This window comes from Temnothorax longispinosus, chromosome 6 (assembly GCF_030848805.1).
Source record: "Temnothorax longispinosus isolate EJ_2023e chromosome 6, Tlon_JGU_v1, whole genome shotgun sequence".
In the NCBI taxonomy this organism is placed as follows: Eukaryota; Metazoa; Arthropoda; class Insecta; order Hymenoptera; family Formicidae; genus Temnothorax; species Temnothorax longispinosus.
Genome location: NC_092363.1, coordinates 18,890,812 through 18,909,030, shown reverse-complemented (window position 1 = coordinate 18,909,030; position 18,219 = coordinate 18,890,812). Strand labels below are relative to the sequence as shown.

General features: G+C 37.7%; 1 protein-coding gene across 4 annotated transcripts in view; it reads left to right on the top strand.

Moving 5' to 3' along the window:
* The window catches only part of LOC139814144 (uncharacterized), a 139,748-nt gene that overhangs the window by 1,050 nt on the left and 120,479 nt on the right, over window positions 1–18,219 (top strand). The window lies entirely within an intron of this gene.

Here is an 18,219-nt window from a genome sequence, read left to right as displayed (position 1 = left end):
TAGTTCTCGCATAGTTCCAACAGTTTTTATAGGTTTTAGCAACAGTTCCAGCCTCCAAATATTTTTTAAACAATTTTTTCCGGTAACAGTAAAAAATTGTTAAAAAAATATTTGGAGGCTGGAACTGTTGCTAAAACCTATAAAAACTGTTGGAACTATGCGAGAACTATCGAGAACTGTCAAGAAGTCGATCGGAACTGCCTGCGATTCATGACTTTACTCTTGTGTGCGGTGCCAACGGTAAAAAATTGTTAAAAAAATATTTGGAGGCCGGAACTGTTGCCAAAACCTATAAAAACTGTTGGAACTATGCGAGAACTATCGAGAACTGTCAAGAAGTCGATCGGAACTGCCTGCGATTCATGACTTTACTCTTGTGTGCGGTGCCAGCGGTAAAAGTAAAAAATTGTTTAAAAAATATTTGGAGGCCGGAACTGTTGCCAAAACCTATAAAAACTGTTGGAACTATGCGAGAACTATCGAGAACTGTCAAGAAGTCGATCGGAACTGCCTGCGATTCATGACTTTACTCTTGTGTGCGGTGCCAGCGGCAAAAGTAAAAAATTGTTTAAAAAATATTTGGAGGCCGGAACTGTTGCTAAAACCTATAAAAACTGTTGGAACTATGCGAGAACTATCAAGAACTGTCAAGAAGTCGATCGGAACTGCCTGCGATTCATGACTTTACTCTTGTGTGCGGTGCCAGCGGTAAAAAATTGTTAAAAAAATATTTGGAGGCCGGAACTGTTGCCAAAACCTATAAAAACTGTTGGAACTATGCGAGAACTATCGAGAACTGTCAAGAAGTCGATCGGAACTGCCTGCGATTCATGACTTTACTCTTGTGTGCGGTGCCAACGGTAAAAAATTGTTAAAAAAATATTTGGAGGCCGGAACTGTTGCCAAAACCGATAAAAACTGTTGGAACTATGCGAGAACTATCGAGAACTGTCAAGAAGTTGATCGGAACTGCCTGCGATTCATGACTTTACTCTTGTGTGCGGTGCCAGCGGTAACAGTAAAAAATTGTTTAAAAAATATTTGGAGGCCGGAACTGTTGCCAAAACCTATAAAAACTGTTGGAACTATGCGAGAACTATCGAGAACTGTCAAGAAGTCGATCGGAACTGCCTGCGATTCATGACTTTACTCTTGTGTGCGGTGCCAGCGGTAACAGTAAAAAATTGTTAAAAAAATATTTGGAGGCCGGAACTGTTGCTAAAATCTATCAGGAACTGTAGAACTCTTTGAGAACTATAGAATTTCATGGTAAAAATCAATTTTTTTGGAACTTGAGGTGCTCGTGGTCAGATTAAAAATTTGTTTAAAAATACTTATTGACCGGAACTATTGCTAAAACCTATCAGGAACTGTAAAACTTTTCGAGAACTATAAAATGTCATGGTTAAAATTATTTTTTTCGAAACATGAGGTGCTACGGGAAGTTAGCACCTCATATTTTCAAAATTCATTTTTTTTAACTAAATCAACGGAACTATTTCTAAAAATTAGCAGGAACTGTAGAACTATTGCGGGTGCAAATAGAACTGTTGATAAATCTTTCGATTTTTGAAAGTGAGGTGCCAACTTCACAGAGACCTCTCGCTCTCGCTCTCGCGCGGCCTCGTGAACTTTTTGCAAATCGCGAAAAGCGCAGCTCCGCATGCTTGCGAAAGGAGCAAGTCGATCGATGAACGATTACGCTCGAGCGTATTATACACATTTCATTCTTTTATGCGAATAATTAATTAATTAATTACTCCGTTTGAACAGAATTATTAAATTTAATGTAAAGAATAAAAAGTACTTTCGTCTTAAAATAGAAAATATCCTTATGTAAATTAATGATAATTTTTTCCAAATTTTTACTCTATCAAAGAGAAGGGTATGATTTTCATATATCGAGACAATCAGATTGAATTGTCGCAAGAAATATAGCAACATCCCGTCGCACATCCCGTTTTTCTGCGAATTTGCATGAAGTAAAAGACAAACATGGTCTCTTCTCGATTAGAAGAAGCTCGGCAGCGGTATAGCGTGACTAAAAAATTACTCGAATATGTAATCTGATTATATTCGTTATATGCTCAAGTTTTAATTATTATTACTCGCCTCGTCCCCCGCTTCGACTCCGTAACGAAGACGGAGAGAGAGAGAGATGTGTTTCACTCTCTCGATGTGTTTTATTTGTGCGCCTCGCTATCTGAACGTTTAAAAGTATTTGGGAGATTAGGACGTCTGAGAGATATTTGTGTTATCTGATATCGAGAATAATATTGGAATTCTCTACGAAAATAGAGGTAAATGGATTGGAACGTCAGTCACGACAATAATAATCTAGAAAAAAAATGCTTAAAGGTCGCGGAAAATATTTAGGACGTTGTCTGTTTAAAAAGAATTAGAGTTAATAATATTGGATCGCGTAATTGCAGAAAAGGAACGTAACGATGTTTTACTGGTAACTAATTATTTTCTGCAAAATTCGGATTATTTAATTAATAATCGCGTAATAAAACAGATATTACGCGTACATAGGTTCCAAAAAATTCAAGTCAAATATATTTAAAATTAGGAAATTACAAATAAATTACATTTCCACGAAAGTAAATCAACTTTAATCTCGGTTTAACTTGCTTCTTTTTCTAATTGAAAAAAGATAAAAATAAGTTAAACCGAGATTAAAGTTAATCTGCGTTGGTAGAAATGGACATTGGAGAATTTATAACTTAATTATTGAATAATGAGTAAATTTCATGTAAGCGTAACGAAATTACAGGACTTTGTTGCACGTCTAGTCCGTGTATCATCGCGAGGAAATCGCCGAGTTTTTCATCTTGTCTCAAGTGACACTCGCGCGTGCCTCCGAGTATAACGAGGGACATTCATATCTTTGTAGAAATTTTGTCAAGCAGCGATGCTGGATTTTCGGGAGAATCGGCTAACGCGCACTTAACTTGCTCCTTTTGCGAAGAGGAGAAAGATTTGGCGGAATATATCCGAGGTCTAAAATAGCAGTCCAGTTGACAGTGGCACGTTATTTAATTTTTACTGAGAAAAGGTCCCGAGAGTCCTCGAATCATTATTTCGAAACGGCAATTATTTCACGGGATCGTTTTGCGCGATGACGTCTGTCCGCTAGTCGATTTCCATCGACTATCCTTGGAACACGAGGGTCAATGAGCGACACGCTTGCTCGACACGATGTTTAACGATCCGGAAAACGCTCGGGGGGGATTTACTTGCAAGGCGACAGCCTGTGGAGTGTATCTATGCCCATGTCTTTATTTCGTCATTAACTTCTTTATAATCGTAGTGAAAACTGTCTCGGTCCAATGTGCCACCTAGCGCTGAATAACACTCCGATATAAAGAACTTTTCTATTCTTTTTTTACTCACCGTTTTATTTTTTTACTCATCTCGGGAATAAGTCGTTGAAGTCTGAATAAACGATTAATAAATAATTTTAGTTCCTGGTTTTTACTTGGTTTTACGTAAGTTTTACGTGAAATAAAATTGAAAATTTAAGCCGTATTTAATGTTGAAAATTGAAGCGAAGATTATCTTGAGCTAAACCGCGCAATTTTAATATTTTAATAAATAAGACTTTACGGAATTTTGTTGAAAAGTGGATGGAAATTATAAGTATCGGGGTCTGAGTAAAATCATATGTTTTAAAGTCGTAAAGTATTGTATATTTCCTTAACCTGCGACCGCGATTCCTTCGCGTTGCCACGTTCAGCCAATCGGGCATGAAGGTTAGTGTAAATGGACAAGGCTAACTTTGACATTGCCACATGTGCGACAGACGTGCGCGATGACGTGTATAGTGTACAGAAGTCGATGTACGGAAAAGGTATGTCAAGCTGTTTTGGAGTACGATATAATCCAGTCGCCGGGAATTACGAAAATGTTCGGGGAAGCAATTCGTGAAAGATTCGAGCGAAAAAATAAGTCGATCAAGAATAAAATTTTACAAATACGCGAGCGTGTGTGTAAGACTCGCGGATACAACAGGTAGTAGAACGCACAAGTTTCTTTACATTTTGATATAGATGTAGAAAAATTGGTATTTAATTATGCTCACGTATAAAGATGAAAAGATACCTGGAACATATTAGAATATCCAGACACTTGCATTTATGCATTTGATAATAAAATATATTAATTATATAATTTCGATTTAAAATTTTATGTTTTCAAGTACCGCGACGTAAAATTATACGTCTCGGCAAAAATAATTTTTATATCCAATATTAACTGAAAAATTTCTTTAAACTCCAAGTTCATATTGGAGTGTCAGTAACGTGAGCAAGGTCGACCCGGAAATCATCCCCTCATGTTACCAAACGCTTTTTATCGAGAGCCATTAGATATATGTAGCTGTTTATCGCGCGGGTTCGTGCTTGGAACGGTAACCCGGGGAGAATCTTTGTTGCCGATTACGGTCGTATACCGGAAGCGGAAAGTCACTACCGAGGCACGATCATGCGTCGTCGATGGTTTCGCGAAGAGATTGCGCGTTCGTGCGCTGCATGGAGCATCCGCGCTAATGACGATAATGATAATCATATTAATAACGATAGCGCTGGGCGGGTTCGTAATAATCGTGGGTACAAAACGCGATTTCGAAGCGGACTTCAATATGGCTCTGTTCCAATTATTGCGTGGCAATGGGTGGTTACATTGCTCGATAATACATAGAGACGAAACGCGTTTGATCCTTTATTTAAAACCTACCTAATTGTAATAAAATACAATTATATGATTAGTTTATTCGATAATCCTTTGACTAGATAAAACTTAAGTGTTTTTGCCAAATTAAGTAGATAGATAAATCCTTATATTTTTATTCAAATTAATGTATATATCGATACTATTTCGATAAATATATAAGAAGTATTAATTTTATTAATTACTAATAAATATTATTACTAATATTGGTAGTAATACGCTGTATTTATGGTATATAGTATATACACCAATATATCTAAGCGGTGTCGCTTTTAAGGTGCGACTGCTTGAAAGTTAATTTCACGCGGCAAATCATATATGTATACGCGTGTGTTCTCTCACGCTTCGAGAGATGAGAGAACAGTAGTGTATTTATGTGCATCGAGTAGCATATTTATGTGAGAATACTCTCGTGTGGAGAACGGTCACTCAAGTAGTGAATTACGAAAGTTAGCGATAAAATACCGACAAGTAACATAGTGAAGTGTCCCGATTCCTCGCCCTCGCTTTATCGTTACCGATAGACATTTTTAAGAGACATTTCTTATTCGATATAGAATGTTGTTGACTTGGTATCTCAATAATTTCTAACGGTAAAAACATCAAATTACTTTTATGCACATCAGGAAAAACTTGCGGGGGGGGGGGTGGCGGACGAATCAGCGCGTTTCCCGCTGCCCCCCCATCGTCAGGTAAAACGTGCCGAGAGAGATAACCGGGGGGTTTTTAGTGGGTTGGAGTCCCACATAACCGCCCTCCCCGCCCCGGAGGAGGAGGTATCCGTGCGAATTTTCCCGTAAAAAAAAAAAGAAAATACTTGTATGCAAAGAATTTCGATATTTTAATCAATGTTTCTCATTTAGAAATATACAAGTTTACATTTTTTGGACATAAGGATTTTAAGAGTTAGCCTAATTTTATTGTTTTTGACATTTGGAATTTTTATATTAAATTTTCGACATTTAATGATCAATTCTTGAAAGAAAATTGTATATGTTATGTACTGGTAATTTTTTAATCTAATATCAGTCGAGTGTCTATTGAGTCGAGAACAATTGTATATCTCTTAAGTATACCTTGAAGATAACAACACGAGAAGAGATTGCGTTTAATAATTTAAATACAAAAGAATTCGAATACGCCTTTAAATTCTTGCAGTCGTTTAGCCTTAACAACGCGCGCTGTTATTTACACTCGCCTTTTAATAATTTAAGTATTTAGTTATATAATATAATGTTTATATTTGTATTTTAAATGATAATTTTCTGGGCAATAATTTTTTTGTACTTCACATTAATTAATATTAGGCAGCGATACGCGCCTGTTTAAAATTTAATCTTTTTTAAATATGACAGACGTAAATCTAATGTTTAATTGAAAATTATCTGAAATTGGATTTGAGAAATATATTTATAAAAATTAATGTACATGATTATTTTATTTACTTTAAAACTTTAATAAATTAAAAACAAGATTAAGTTGCTATATGCCCGCTCGTCAATATCAATTTGAAACACAAGCTATAAAGCATTCGCGTTTATTTACAACAAATACTTGGTTGCGACCGTTAGGTGTTGACGTCACCGTGCGCTGTTTACACTCGGTCGCCCTTGCCGCATTCGTAATTCGTATACCACGGCAGTCGTGCTGGCAGGCAGCGACGCGGGCCGCTCCGTGTGTCGTTATCATTTCTCGAAATACCAATTACCAATACGCTCGCGAAAATGGACGATATCGTCGTCGCTTATGACCGCGGCGCGCGACACTTTGCACGGCACTCCCGGTAAGAGTGCAAAAGATCTAAGACTTTGTTTAACCAAATATTTAATAAATAAACGCGAATATATACATTCTTCCGCGCGATATTTTGCTGTCGCGTCACGGTCGATCTTGGATCTGAATTCATTTCACGAACAGGGCGGAATTCGCGCACCCCGGGGCATCAGAAGAGCGAATTGTGAAAGTTTCGTGCTGTTATTTTTGTAAAATGAGGCAATTTTCAATTAATTAAACACGATATGTAAAATAATAAATTGTAGCTGAGATTTAAATCTATTAACAAAACTGAATTCATTATAGAAATTTAAATAACTTCTACATTAATTTGAATGATTTTTCGGGGAAAAAAACACATACATTTATTATATTATTTGTTATTGTATTTGACATGTGTGATCGTGGAATTGAAGTTAGATTATACGCGTGATTCGCTCTTCGCCATTTCGTATATAAAATTCGCGAATAACAGCGGATCCGTCGTCACATTTGTCGTTTATCATTTGTGCCAACGCGAGCGGAACAGTTTTTCAACGAGATCAAAGAGCGCGAATCACCACAAATCAGTCAATCCGTGTCGGTTCGTATAGAGTTGCATCATACAAACGATGAACGAATTGCGAACAGCGTGGAGAGTTTGTTCTACCTCTTCTAAGCTAGCAGGACCAAATCGGCAGAATCAAACCGGACCTATCAGAATATTTAGTACCCATTTTGTACTATTTTGTACCACTAATAACAATTTTGTATCCTGTGCCATTTCGGAGAAAATCGTGGCGGTGCTACCTTAGCATTAAGCTAGAAAGACCACAAGAAAAAAAAAAGAAAATTAAATACAGAAATTTGAAGGACTGAATTTGTACTAATTTGTACCATACAAATAAACTTAATATATTCATCCCTTCTGCTTCAAACAGCTCCTAATAGAACTCAGTCCTATTAGTCTCAAGAGTAAAGTACTCGTTCTCATCAGCAGAATCAATTGCTACTTGTAGACTCGATTCAGGATAATTTGTATCACAAAAATATGAAGTTTCAGATTTTGTACCCTAGCCGTTTGATGGAAAACTACCCCCGATCCCTAACAGTCTCAAGAGTAAAGTACTCTTTCTTTTTATTTTAGTGTTCAAAATTTAGTAAACAATATTTAGTCGTAAAATAATTTTATTCATTTTAAGTACAGTTCTCTCTTAAGCCAGGAAGATGGGATGGTTTTCTTGCGAAGGGGTTGTAGCTCAATAATCAAAATGCGCGTATTTTAAGAATTTATTCTTAGAGTTTATACGCTATACGAATTATATCCGCGATACAATATATTTAAATTTTTCTCAACATTTTTCTCTTGAGTTGAATCAATTAAAAGGTTGTTTCGGGGTTAAGAGGATGAGATCAAAAATCGAAACTATATCATTTTGAAAACTCATAAATAGCTCCTAATTCTGCCGTAAAAATCAATTCAATATCTATTTTTAAACGTTGACTCAGCCCCCCATAAAAAATATTAAATTCCTGTTCAGTGTGACGAGCTCAAAAATTTTAATCTGCAGGATATAAAAGCTCACAAATAGCTTGTAATTTTGCGCTTTTTTTTTTAATTTCTGCAAGGTGGGGGGGGCCAGCTTAACAGGGGTTTTACCAGTATTTGGGGCGAACACGAAGCAGTTCAGATTTACTGTGCTTTCATCTGAATCTGACCGATCGGAACCGATCGCTTGCAATTATTTCATTTTATTTTTCCTGTCGTTGACATAGCTCTAAAAATTCGCGAAAGGATATAATCTGACGGGTGTGTGAAGCTGGCACTCCTACTTTAAAATTCGATAGTTCTGATTAGAGAGTTTCAGCTTCTTTTCGAAGAGTATCTACACGATTTATGTTGACGAGTTCTAATGCTTTTCGCTTGACTAGCGCTCAATTCCTGATATTACGAGATCGCAAGGTCACGCTATGCTACAGGTAATAAGGGAAATATACACGGAAAAAAAATGATGTATCAACAACATCATTTTTTGCCAGCCATTCTATTAGCCATCTTATGCCGGGTACTCACTAAGACCGTGCAACGTGCAACACAACGATTGCTGCAACTAGTGAGTACGTCTTATTTCGGAACACATTGTGAAAAAATTGTAGCAACCGTTGCGTTGCACGTTGCACGGTCCTAGTGAGTACCCGGCCTTAGGTTTTGCGGCGAAACGCAACAGGCAGAGTATACTAATGTCCAGCGGCCATAAGTCAACCGCGAATTTCTAACACACGTATTTGCGTTGAGAGTACACTAAGCTCATCTTAAATCGGAGATATAATCACGGAGGGAGTTTGTTATGCCGGATACTCACTAGAACCGTACAACGTGCAACGCAACGGTTGCTGCAACTAGTGAATACGTCTTATTCCGGAACAAACACATTGTGAAAAAATTGTAGCAACCGTTGCGTTGCACGTTGCACGGTCCTAGTGAGTACCCGGCTTTATACGAGTAATATTGATATAAATCTCACAGCATCGATATATACGCGTATTAAAGATGCAATGATAAAATTATCGTTGCATTTTTAATAAGCAACGATAAGATTATTGTTAAACAATATTAATGAGTAAAACGCATAATTTAATGCATTAAGTACAAATAATCATGACGAATTAAAAAGTTAAAAGTTACGTGCAACGTGCGTCGGACCTACTACCGGTAATCACGCTGGCCACGGCGGCCTCGCTCCCGTCCACATTGTTAACAGTGGCAAGGCTACTACCTTTTGTGAATCGTAGCAAAAAGGAGCGCGAAAAAAGTGGCGGATCCGTGTTAGGATCCGGCGATCCGAGTGGCTCGAAAACTGCGCTGGTGCGAGCACTGTCGTATTGTATCGACCGAGTTAGGCTGTCTTAGGCCTTTGATTCTCTGCACGAGTTCCTTTGGGCCTAGGGTTAAAGTCAATTAATCTGGTGATGCGAATATATAGCCTCTCCCAGTCAAGTCATGCGCCCACCTCCCAGTGGTCTCGCTGGAACGTTGCAATGGGGCTGTTCTGATTCAGTACGGCTCGGTCGCAAGATCTGATGTCGGCTGGTCGGCGCGCTCTGCAGTAACCAAGCGACGTCAATGGCGATCTGAATGCGCCACTAAGGGCCTGTAGTGATACAGGCCCAAGTACCGCTGTCCATGGTGAGTTGTGGGGCCAAGAAAGAGCACGGTTATCTGGGGAGCTCTCGGCTGTCAATCCGTTTGCTCTCCAACACGTAGTAAATATGAAAAAGTCAAGAATGAATCTTCATGCCCGGGTTCTCGGATGGTCACGTGCAAGCGATGCGAGAGTGGTGACTCGGTTAGTACGGAGACACCCAGTGAGTGCATAGCTGGTCCCTTGAGAGTAGGAGCCAGTTATCGGGTATAGAAACGATTACGCCTCTTGATGCACGAGACTCGTGCCGTGGCCCCCAGTAGCCTTCTTCTTCTTCTTCTTTGATTTTATGGCACCTAATCCTCCTCGGGATCACATAACGGCCAAGAACAAGTCGAAGATAATAAATACAGACTCGTCCGAATATGTCCACGGTCTCCACGAGATTTGCCCCCAGTAGCCGTGTCAAATTAAAATAGAAACAAATAGTAATAATTTATTTCGTGAATGGATATCCATGTGTGTCAAACGTAGTGCACTGGCATTGCGTTTCAAGCATACCCGGCGCCGGGGCTCGACTCGCAGCGGTGGCGGGAATCGCGTCCGCTTCTCCCACGTTGCAAGGCCAGCCAACTTCGACACCCCGGCTAAAGTAAAAAATAATCGCATGCTTAAATTGGTCTGGTGACGCGAATATATAGCCTCTCCCAGTCAGGTCATGCGCCCACCTCCCAGTGGTCTTACTGGAACGTTGCAATGGGGCTGTTCTGATTCAGTACGGCTCGATCACAAGATCTGATGTCGACTAGTCGGCGCGCTCTGCAGTAACTAAGCGACGTCAATGGCGATCTGAACGCGCCACTAAGGTCCTGTAGTGATACGGGCCCAAGTACCACTGTCCATGGTGAGTTGTGGGGCCAAGAAAGGGCACGGTTATCTAGGGAGCTCTCGGTTGTCAATCCGTTTGCTCTCCAACACGTAGTAAATATAAAAAAGTCAAGAATGAATCTTCATGCCCGGGTTCTCGGATGCTGCACGCACGATGCGAGAGTGGTGACTCGATTAGTACGGAGACACCCAGTGAGTGCATAGCTGGTCCCTCGAGAGTAGGAGCCAGTTATCGGGTATAGAAACAATTACGCCTCTTGACGCACGAGACTCGTGCCGTAGCCCCCAGTAGCCTTCTTCTTCTTCTTTAATTTTATGGCACCTAATCCTCCTCGGGATCACATAACGGCCAAGAACAAGTCAAAGATAATAAATACAGACTCGAAAGATTCAATCTAATCTCGGCGCTGATTGCATTAGCAATCTTCAAAAATTATTCAGGAAAAAACACGTCCGAATATGTCCACGGTCTCCACGAGATTTGCCCCCAGTAGCCGTGTCAAATTAAATTAGAAATAAATAGTAATAAGTTATTTCGTGAATGGATATCCATGTGTGTTAAACGTAGTGCACTGGCATTGCGTTTCAAGCATACCCGGCGCCGGGGCTCGATTCGCAACGGTGGCGGGAATCGCGTCCGCTTCTCCCACGTTGCAAGGCCGGCCAACTTCGACACCCCGGCTAAAGTGATAGATAATCGCATGCTTCAATGAGCTTGGAAGGGTCGTTCAGCGCCAACACGTGAGATTCGTGAGATAACTATAATATGTCTATAAACCTTTTATCCTTTCTGCCATAATTCACAAAAGGTAATAAGCGATTCACAAAGTGTAACAAATAATGTTCACATGATAATTTTAAATGCCATAATCTACTTTACACTAATCTACTTTAAAATAAATATTAAGGGGATCCTAAAGCTGTCTGTAATACCGGCTTTTTTTCTTAGCACTAATCTTTTAATTGACTTTATAGAAATGCAAAATTCTGGTCTAGAATTAAAGTACGCATCAAAATCTAGGTCATGGTGGTCAAATTTATATCGAAAACGAAAAAAAATTAATATTTTTGTTAATTTTTGGTATACGTGACGACAATATTTGCTTTGTACAAAAATTCCACGATAAATATCCACAAAATTAGACCGGCATGACCTAGGGACAACATTTAAGAACAATATCGTGCAATTAGATCTAAGATTAAAAACCTAGAAAAAAAGATTACTTTATATAACTTTTATATGTGCAAAAGCACATTCAGGTTGACAGGATAAGCAATATTGCGTGTGGCAAGAGATGGCGCAATAATCGAACAAAGACAGATGCCTCTCGTTAGACAAGGACAGATATAGATATATGACAAGAAAACAGAATCAGAAATGTTGACATTACCGACGTCGAGGAAGTTCAGCCTTCACTTTAGGATCCCCTTAACTCATTTCGCGTCATTAATCCATTTATCATAACTTTCTCTTTTCCCTCATGTGTAAAATATATTATTCTTAAAATAGTTACTGTTGGTGACGTACAACAAATCTTTTGATATAACATACTGTTCTTCTCCATAAATTTCACTGATTTCTCATCCTTAGACTCAAATTCAATGGTCGAGTCTTCAAAACGTTTTACCCCTTTAAATACTACTGTGGATGATTGTAAATTCATACGTACAGTTTTATTTATTAGATCGTGAAAAATTTAAACTCAAGATTTTATAATTCTCTAATGATTCGATAATATTCCAACAACTTTCGCAGATAAAAAAATTATTTTATATACATTTTACATTAGTGATATATATTAACAATATTTAGACCTTGATAAAAATATGTACACGGAAAGAACGATTTTGCTGAAGTAGGTATCTAAAAACAAAACAAGTAACTTCGTCGCCAGTAAATAATTCAAAACAACAGTCGTTTTGGTTCGACCCAACTGGCCAAATTATTATTATATGTAAAAATATTAATTTAGCCAGTTGGGTCGAACCAAAACGACTGTAGGTATCTAAAAATTTAGCTAGATACAGATCTAAAAATAATTTTGTTGCACCATCAAAATAATTACAGTAAGTCGCTAAAATATGATAATGCTGTAAAAAATTTTGACATTTTAGCAATCAGTTTAGGTGTTCTACATAATTATTTTGATGATCCAACAAAATTTCTTTTAGATCTGTATTTAGCTAAATTTTTAGACACTTCAGCAAAACCATTCTTTCCGTGTGCTGCATATATACGGTTTTTTAAATAAAAATATGAATTATATCAATTTCTTCCTTGTTATGCAGCATCGAGAATGCAGCAGCGCAATGCTGCTTGTTAACCCTAGGTATACACAGTGAAGTCTCCAAGACCCCAGCTCAACTTCCTTTTTTCGCGTTTCTGCACTTTTGTCCCCTATATTCTTTTCTTTTTACTCGTATATCTTGAAACTCTTAGGAGTGCGTTCGGTGAACAACAAGGATAAATGATGCATTATGCGCATCATGCGTGAAACGGAACGCATCGATTTAATTCTATCGACTTTTATACATTATGGGCCTATTCATGGATCGATTCTCAATCGATTAAAAAAATAAATAAATAAATAAATTGAATTTTTGCTGAAGTTACGATGACAAATGTGGATGGGATCTCAGAGACCTCACAAAATTACACTCTTAAGCATGTACCGCGTAGTATCTCCAAATTCGAGGTACTAATTTCTAAATGGAAATGACATTTCGAGTTACATACTGCTAGGAGATACTTTTCCCGGTACAGTAGCACAAGGTACGGAATACACACGAGGTACTGATAAAGGAGGAGGTACCGATTGGAGGCACCGCACTTATAAATTCACGGTACAATTTTTTAGGAGGTACAGTTTTTTAGGGGGCTTCCCGTATGTACCCCGTACATACATACCTCGTACGTGCATATGTACCTCGTACAAATGTACCTCCTACATACGTACCTCGTATACGAGGTACTCGGCGTCAACCATGCATGATCGCGACATTTGTTGAACAAAAAACATTCGCGAATAGCAGTGGCATAGCCACTAGGTGGCATCGACGCGGACGTGTCATATCGTTGCTCGAACAAAGGATTCTTAGACCGTTTTATACGACTGTTATATTATTTACGCAACTAACATAAATATGAATATATTCACAAGCAGTGACATTCGCGGAGTATTTCGCGGTGCGTGCCGGAAGTCACAGTGCGAATGCATGGAATACATTCGCAAATTAGACAGTGATACAGCAGCAGCAGCAGCAGCAGAATCGTTTATTTTGTGTATATAATGTGGTCATCCACCGACAAAACATGTATCCGTATTTGATAAAAAACTGGAAGATACAAGTAATGCAGGTATGTAAACTCTTAAGCATGTGTCGCCAAAAATTGTAGGTACGTAATGTATTTCGAGGTACCATCTTCCCTTCTATTTTTTTTTATGGTAATTATGTCCCTCGTAATTACGTAGGGTTTTTATTTCAACGTGTACCTCCAATTTTTGGCGACACATGCTTAAGAGTGATATTAGAATAATTTAGATAAATGATATTATTGTAGATTTCTGTTTTTTAAGTTATTATTTGAGTTTTTGAAAACCACTTTTGCCATTGGTCATAAAATTGGGTCAAATTATATTATTTCGAAAAAATAAAATGTAATGATCGCAAGCTATCAGTCAGATTTAGATGAAAGCACAGAAAATCTGAACTGCTTCGTGTTCGCCAAATACTGGAAAGACGAGAAGAGAAGACTGTGCAAAAAATCAAAACCAGCGCCGTAAAACGCGACGTCGTTTTCTCTCGAAAAAATATGCGGCGTCCCGTCGAACCAACGTCGAGTTTTTTCGACAAAACCGTCTCGTAAAATTTTATTTCGCGCTCGTCACGATCAGAATCATTCGATCGGAATAATCGTACTTTGCACTTGTGAAAGTATAACGTGTTTGTGAAATTTAGAAGTGTCGTGAAATCGACTATAGACTGTCGTAAGTGACAACATTACGAATATGGTTAGCCGTGTGGTGTTGAAGCAGTGGCGGAACCAACCGACTGCGACGAAACAACGGCTGGTGAGTAAATTTTTTTTATTACATTATATAATTAATTGTTTGCATATTTAATATTTTGATACCATTACATCATAATAATCGGAATTGATTGGTGAACAACTACAATTATTAAATAAATAATTTTATAAAATATTTTATTTGTGTTGCATCGTGTAAATCAAGTTATAAAAATAATTAAAATAATGAAAACGCATTGTCTGAAACAAAAACCGTATGGAAATTTTGTAAAGCCAATAAGACTGGAATCGAAACCAGTACCGTTAAAAATCATTATATCTTAAAAAAATTAAGACCCGAAGATGAAAACATAGAAAACAATAAAGTCGAAATATCATCACTTATTATATAAACAATTCAATTTAATAAAAATTTCATTAAGAAAATTTTAATAAATCGGAACCAAAAAAACTAATTTGCGTAATACCGATACTTTTATTAGCTACAAAACCGAAATCGAAAACGAAACCTTTATAAATAAGTATTTTAATGGACCAAAACCGGAACCGAACCGATATTTTCGTTCGGTCTAGGTCCTAGAAATATATAAAGGGAAAGGGAGGGTGGGTGTTAATTTGTGAGGTCGCACAATGGCCAGGTGTTTCTTTTATGGGAATAGAGAATATGTAAAAATTTGGGTACGTTCCTTAAAAACGCCCTTTAAGGCCCCTTGGGGCAAATAAAATACCGATTCTAAATATAAATCTAAATGTAAATAATTTAATTTAATACAAATTTCAAATTAAAAATTTTTTTTAAATCAATACCGAAAAGACTGTAATTTGCCCAATTCCGATACTTTTGTTAGCTAGAAAACCGAAACCTTTATTCAGTATTGAATGGCATCTATTCGTATATCATTGAGCATTACCCGTACTATAGAACCGCGGATAAAAAAAGCTGGCAATGTTCTGTACGGAACACATTGAGTCAAAAATTCATTAAAATAAAGAAAAAAAAGTTGGGGAAAGGTTTCTTCTGGAAAAGATACATTCAGACGATTTTTGAAAATGGAGGTGCCAACTTTACAGTGGCACACGCAGTATGCATATGTAAATAATTTAATTTAATAAAAATTTCAAGAAAATTTTAAGAAAACGGAACCGGAAAAAAACTGTAAGTTGCGCATATATTATAATCTATTGCCTTGAAAAGGATATAGGCTCGGAAATGGATAGATTCTACTAGAGCCTAAAAAATATTTTTGTAATTTATGTAAATAAAAGTGGTCAGCCACTTCCCTCCCCTCCCTCATCACTCAGGACTACTAATTGTCAAAATACAAAATATATGTGAAAAATAGATCTATAATTTCAAATTAAAGTCCATTAATGCTTTGCACATAATTATTGATACAATTATTATCATAATTACGTATTAAAAGTAAATCATTAAATAAAAAGCTGATAATATGTAAATAATTTAATACAAATTTCAAATAAAAAAATTTTAATAAACCGAAACCGAAAAAACTGTAATTTGCGCAATATCGATACTTGTGTTAGCTAGAAAACCGAAACAGAAACCGAAACCTTTATTAAGTATTTTAATGCCTACCGAAACCGAAATCGAACCGATATTTTCATCCGGTCCGGGTTTCTGCTTGAAAGTGTTGAGAACAATTTTATAATCGCACAACGACGCGTGTAGATGAATCACGCGCTCGTCGCGTCTCAGAAACACCTGATTAAAATAAAGCAATAAAGAGCGAGCGATCGATGCTTGCTTCGTTGTCACCATTAAGTTATAACATATAAATCCGCGACTCAGTCATTCGATCGGACGAAAATCCCTGTCGTCGATCCGGAATTTTATGCGACACCCGAGAGCTCGCTACGTGACGCTATTTTTCTCCCGCCGCGTTATACGCGGATATGATTGGGTTTTTGCGTATAAGCTTTGCGTAAGTTATTTCGTGCAGGGAGTCACAAATGTTAAATGCAATATTCCAATTTGGTATCATTAATGCTAAAAAAAAGACACATATAATGGAGAGCATTGCAGAGAGTCACTGCAAGTACTGAAAATCAGAACGCAGCCAGAGTAAAAGTAAGTCATGAAAGAGCCCATGCACAAAGATTGTCGTAAACGGTTATGACAATCCTTGTGCTTTAGCCCAAAGGCTATTGTACAATAAGCTGCGATAATTTCGTCAAGCTGCGATAATTTCAACTTCATAAAATGTCGAGAAATTAACACAAGTGTGTAATCAGTGTGAAAAATGTCTGCTGGACCGTCGGTCACCCGCAGTATCGGCGCGTCGAACGCTACAAGAAGCCGCACGAAATCCCAAATACGAAAACCGTCGCATGAACGGACAATCGAAAACCCCAAGCTGCGAATCAAATACAAAATCAAAGCCTCCACCCCTCTCAGAAGGCGCCAACCAAAAAGTAAGGTGGCGCCCAGAACCGCACACCAAGGGCACAGAAGAAACCAAAAACTACCCGTCGCCACCTCTCACTCCCACCTCGTGCAGGGAGTCACAAATGCCAAATGCAACACTCCAATCCGGTATCACCAATGCCAAAAAGGAAAAAACATATAATGGAGAGCACTAATACAGAAACACCCTCAAAAATAAGAATTGGGGATGTCGAAATTTCGCCAGGAGAGACCCTTCTCCGGACCAGGTCAACGACCCGCCGCCAGACGAACTCACGATACTCTGCGAAGTCAAAGTCACACTGAACAATGCAACATCCAAGACACCACGTCGACACGAAGCACCGGAATGTAAACCCGCTGATGTCCCTAAACGGTCCTTTAAAAATTCGAAATTTTTCGACGTGACGACCTCCGTTGATGGAAGGGAGACTCAGGCGCACAAGCGCACTCCCGCCGAACAAAACCGCGCCTTCCCGGCAATGCTTGAGACAAACATGACGGAAAAACGAACAAGCCACGTAAACATAAAAGACATGAATCACGAAACTATAGTACTATAGAACCGCGGATAAAAAAAGCTGGCAATGTTCTGTACGGAACACATTGAGTCAAAAATTCATTTAAAGAATTATTCATTCATTCAAATAAAGAAAAAAAGCTGGGGAAAGGTTTCTTCTGGAAAAGATACATCCAGACGATTTTTGAAAATGCGGTGCCAACTTTACAGTGGCACACGCAGTATGCATATGTAAATAATTTAATTTAATAAAAATTTCAAGAAAATTTTAACAAAACGGAACCGGAAAAAAACTAAGTTGCGCATATATTATAATCTATTGCCTTGAAAAGAATAGGCTCGGAAATGGATAGATTCTAGAGCCTAATAGAAAATATTTTTGTAATTTATGTAAATGAAAGTGGTCAGCGACTTCCCTCCCCTCCTCATTTCTCAGGACTACTAATTGTCAAAATACAAAACATATATGTGAAAAATAGATCTATAATTTTAAATTAAAGTCCATTAATGCTTTGCACATAAATATTGATACAATTATTATCCTAATTACGTATTAAAAGTAAATCATTAAATAAAAAACTGATAATATGTAAATAATTTAATTTAATACAAATTTCAAATAAAAAAATTTTGATAAACCGGAACCGAAAAAACTAATTTGCGCAATACCGATACTTTTGTTAGCTAGAAAACCGAAACAGAGAAACCGAAACCTTTATTAAATATTTTA